Below are 5,445 nucleotides of genomic sequence, written 5' to 3' on the forward strand. Positions count from 1 at the left end.
AAAGTTCATAGTTTATGTGAGAGCTTTTTATTGGTGTTGTACATTCCTTGGGCTTTGACAAAAGTTAAATGACATGTATTCACCACTATAGTATCATCCAGAATAATTTTGCTTCCCTAGAAATCCTCTGTGTTCCACTTGCTCATCCCTCCCTTTCCCCCAACCCCTGGCAACCACTGATCTTTAGTGTCTCTATAGTTTTGCCTTTTTCAGGGTACCATATAGTTGGAATCATACACTATGTAGCTTTCCAGATTGGTTTCTTTCACTTAATAATATGAATTGAAGTTTCCTCAATATCTTTTCATGGCTTCATAAGATCACTTCTTTTTAGCACTGCATAATATTCAATTTTTTGAATGTACCAGTTTATTTATTCATTCACCTACTAAAGGACATCTTTCTTGCTTGCAAATATAGGCAATCATGAATAAATCTGCTATAAACATCCATGTGCAGGTTGTTATGTAAACATACATTTTCAAGTAATTTGTGTAAATACCAAAGAACTTGATTGCTGGATCTTATGGAAAGTGTATGTTTAGTAGTATAGGAGACTTCCAAAATGTCTTCCAAAGTGGCTGTACCATTTTGCTTTCCTACCAACAAAGAATGAGAGTTCCTGTTGATCCACATCTTCACCAGTATTTGTTGTCATCAGTGTTCTAGATTTGGCTATTCTGACAGGTGTATAGTGGAATTTCATTGTTTTAATTTGAATTTCCCTAATGACATATGATGTGGGGCATCTTTTCCTATGCTTACCTGCATCTGTGTATTTTCTTTGGTGAGGTATTTCTTTGGGTCTGTTTCCCATTATTTAATTGAGCACATTTTCTTATCATTGAGTTTTGAAGAATTCTTTATATTTTGACTAACAGGTATTTATAATCCTTTTGCAAATATTTTCTTCCATTCTGTGGCTTATATTCTCATTCTCCTTGACATTGTCTTTTGCAGAGCAGAAGTTTTTAATTATAATGAAATCCAGCTTATTATTTGTTTCTTTCACAGATTGTGCATTGGTATTATACTAAAAAGTCATTGCCAAAGCCAAAGTCATCTAGATTAGGAGAAAACTATGTTATCCTCTAGAAGTTTTATAGTTTTGAATCTTGCATTTAGGTATATGATCCATTTCGAATTAATTTTTGTGAAGGATGTAAGGTCTGTGTTTAGATTCAGTTCTTTGTATGTGAAGGTCCAGTTGTTCCAGCACCATTTGTTGAAAAGACCATCTTTTCTCCAATGCCTTTATACTTTTGTCAAAGATTAGTTAACAATATGTATATGAGTCTATTTCTGGACTCTCCATTCTGTTCCATTGATCTATTTGTCTATTTTTTCACTAATACCACACTGTCTTGATTATGTAGCCTTATAGTAAGTCTTGAGGTCAAGTAGTATCAGTTTTCTGACTTTGTTCTTCTCCTTCAATATTGAGTTGGATATTTTTCTTTGATTTTGTTTTTGTCTTTCCATATAGAAAGAATCAGTTTGTTGATATCCAAAAACTGGTGGGGTTTTTATCGGGATTGTATTGACTCTATGGTTCAAGTTGGGAAGAACTGACACCTTGGCAATATCTTCTTATCCATGAACATGGAATATCTCTCCATTTATTTAGTTCTTTGAGTTCTTCTATCAGAGTTTGTAGTTTCTTTGTATATATCTTGCACATATTTTGTTAGATTTATCTTTAAATATGTTATTTGAGGGGGATGGGACACAGCGGGAGGTGGTGTGGGCAAGTGTCCTCCTTTTATGCGAGTGCTGGTGGCTTGGCAAGAAACTGAGGCCTGGAGTTTGAATAATTCATTCAAGGTTACCAAGTTGATAGAATGACAAAAACAGAATCACCAGCACTGGCTGAAGATTTCTTTCAGTAGAAGAGGAACCTTAACATGAGGAATCTTAAAGTTTTGACATGCACAGATGTTGAGCAGGGGTCAAATTTTTTCCTTGAGTTTTAAAATGCCCAGCCTAAAGAGTTTGAGAAGGAAATTTGTAATCAGGTGAATGTAGTATTAAAAGATGCAGAAGGTATCTTGGAAGATTTGCAATAACATAGAGGAGGTGGCCATGAAATACGAGATGCAATCCAGCATCCAGCAGATGAGAAGGCTTGAGGTGCAGTTGTTCCACTAGTACGCAAATTAAAGAAATTTGGGGGCCCCTGGGTGGCTCAGTCGGTTGAGCATCCAACTTCGGCTCAGGTCATGATCTCGTGGTCTGTGAGTTCGAGCCCTGCATCGGGCTCTGTGCTGACAGTTCAGAGCCTGGGGCCTGTTTCAGATTCTGTGTCTCCTGCTCTCTCTTGCCCCTCCCCCGCTCATGCTCTGTGTCTCTCTCTGTCAAAAATAAACATTAAAAAAATTTTTTAAAGAAATTTTACGAATTTTCTTAGAGGTTAGAAGAAGCACTAAGAGATCTTCTGGGAGCCTTGACAAGTACCCCATACTCTTCCACCCAGCATCTAGAGCGAGAGCAGGCTCTTGCTAAACAGTTTGCAGAGACTCTTCACACTCCGGTTGGACAAACTCAAGATGACAAATCCCTCCATACAGAATGATTTCTGTATTATGGAAGAACATTGAGTCTTATGAGGATTAATAATGTTGCAGCAAAAGGAGAAAATGAAGTAAATAATAAATTGGCAAATCGACTGTCTTTGTTTTATGCTGGGGCAGTCTCAATGCTGAAAACCTTAAGTGATGCCACAACAAAATTTGTATCAGAAAATAAAAATTTACCAAAGAAAATACCACAGATTGTCTAAGCACCACGGCTAGTGTATGCAGAGTCACGCTCGAAACACTGGAATACAGAAGCAGATTTACAAACGAAGAGACGGTGTCATTCTGCCTTGAGGGTAATGTTGGGTGTCATAATACTCTATGACACATACAATTTAGTGGGAGCATTTGCCAAAACTTCAAAAATTGATATGAAAGGTTGTATCAAAGTTCTTAAGGACCAATATCCCAATAGTGTAGAAAGTCTTCTAAATGCTCTCAGGTAAACAACAAAACATTTGAATGACGAGGCTATCTCCAAGCAAATCGGATCCATGCTGCAATAGCAGCTCTGGGGCAGGCGCCTGCTGTGGATAGAAGACAGTATTCTGCAGTGGCTGAGAATGCAGTTTTTAGTGATTGCAATTTTGATCTCATGTACTTTACTCCTGCTTTTTATTTCTTCTATTCCTCTTCCCTCTTTTTTAATCATGTTCTCATTCTCAAGACTTCTTTTCTGTGCCCAAATCAGTAACGTTATACTCTGAAGGGACATTGTCCTTTCAAATGGGCCATCTAAGGCAGTTAATTATGCATCTCAGGGGTCTCTACTGAGAAAAATATTGTGACTTGAACTACATATTTTTAAATGTGGATTTTTTTTTGAAAACTGGTATTTAATATTGCTTCTCCTTCAAGGCAAAATTGCTTATTCTGCTATTTGAAAATCCTCAGTCATTTTATTTTCTACTGCCGCTTTTTTCATGTGCAGCCAAAATGAAAATGTTTAAATTAATTGTGTTGTACAAATGGTACCCAACACAAATTTTTTTTAAATTAGTAAGACTTTTGTTTAAATTTTTAAGTTTGCATTTGACTTTTTTTGTAAGGATATATGTTGTATGTTTAACCTTCATTAACTAATGTTAAAAACTGTGATGTGTAGAATACTAGATATGTATGTTCATATTTAAAGAATAGCTACTGATGATAAAATAAAAATCAGCTTTCATTTTTCTAAAATAAATAAATAGGGGCGCCTGGGTGGCGCAGTCGGTTAAGCGTCCGACTTCAGCCAGGTCACAATCTCGCGGTCCGTGAGTTCGAGCCCCGCGTCAGGCTCTGGGCTGATGGCTCGGAGCCTGGAGCCTGTTTCCGATTCTGTGTCTCCCTCTCTCTCTGCCCCTCCCCCATTCATGCTCTGTCTCTCTCTGTCCCAAAAATAAAATAAACGTTAAAAAAAAAATTTTTTTTTAAATAAATAAATAAATAAATAAATAAATAAATAAGTTATTTGAGGGAGTGTTAATATAAATGGTAATGTGTAAATTTCTCTTGTTCATTAATCGTACATAGAAAAGTAATTGACTTTCAACATTTTTCAATCTTTAAATATATTTTTCAATATTAACTTTCTATTTTGCAACCTTGCTATAATTACTCATTACTTCTGGGAGAGTTTCTTTTTTGTCAATTAGTTTGGATTTTCTGATCATGTCATCTGTGAGCAAAGAATTTTATTTCTCTCTTCCTAATCAGCATACCTTTTATCTTGTTTTCTTGTTTTACTGTGTTAGGGCTTCCAATATGATCTTGAAAACATGTGGCAAGATGGGACATCCTTGCCTTATTCTTGATTTTAGTGGGAAAGCTTCTATTTCTCATCATTAAATATAATGTTAGCTATAGGTTTTGTAGATGACCTTTATCAAGTTGAGGAAGTTTCTCTCTATTCCTAATTTACCAAGAGTTATTTTTCAAATGATGAATAGGTGCTGAATTTTGTCATGCCTTTTTTTTAATATATATTTTTAACATTTTATTTATTTTTGAGACAGGGAGAGACAGAGCATGAACAGGGGAGGGTCAGAGAGAGGGAGACACAGAATCTGAAACAGGCTCCAGGCTCTGAGCTGTCAGCACAGAGCCCGACGCGGGTCTCGAACTCACCGACTGCGAGATCATGACCTGAGCTGAAGTCGGCTGCTCAACAGACTGAGCCACCCAGGCGCCCCTTGTCATGCTTTTTATACATAATATAATGTGCTATTTCTTCTTTACGCTGTTGATGTGATGGGTTACATTAATTGATTTCCAATGTTGAACGAGGCTTGCATATCCAGGATAAATTCCACTTGGTTGTGGTATATAATTCTTTTTAACATTGTTGAATCCACTTGGTAATATTTTGTCTAGGATTTTTGCATCTATGTTCATGAGAGATATTGGTCTCTAGTTTTCTTTTTTGTAATATCTTTGTCTGGTTTTGGTATTACCAAATAAATTAGGAAGTCTTTCCTTTGTTTCTATCTTCTGGAAGAGATTGTAGAGAATTGCTATAATTTCTTCCTTAAATCTTTGATAGAATTCACCAATGAACTCTTCTGGGCCTGGTGTATTTTGTGTTGGAATATTAATAATTATTGTTTCCACTTCTTTAATAGATATAGGCTATTCAGATTGTATATTTATTCTCATATCAGTTTTGGAAGATTGTGTCTTTCAAGGAAGTGGTCCATTTCATCTAGGGTATTGAATGTGTGGGCATAGAATTGTTCATAATATTCTTTTATTATTCTTTTAATGTCCATGAGATCTGTACTGATGCCTCCTCTTTAATTTCTGGTATACATAATTTGTATCTTCTCTTTCTTATTTTTAGTTAGATTGATTTTATTAATATTTCCAAAAACCAGCTTTAGTTTTGTTG

At 35.8% G+C, this 5,445-nt stretch overlaps 1 pseudogene; it reads left to right on the forward strand.

Moving 5' to 3' along the window:
* The first annotated feature begins 1,904 nt into the window (after nt 1–1,904).
* LOC124511935 (CYFIP-related Rac1 interactor B-like) lies at nt 1,905–3,082 on the forward strand (annotated as a pseudogene).
* The last annotated feature ends 2,363 nt before the right edge of the window (nt 3,083–5,445 follow it).

Source organism: Lynx rufus, unplaced genomic scaffold, assembly GCF_022079265.1.
Source record: "Lynx rufus isolate CCGP_SWC_20201006 ecotype Redwood Valley unplaced genomic scaffold, mLynRuf1.p SCAF_16, whole genome shotgun sequence".
NCBI classification, from domain to species: domain Eukaryota; kingdom Metazoa; phylum Chordata; class Mammalia; order Carnivora; family Felidae; genus Lynx; species Lynx rufus.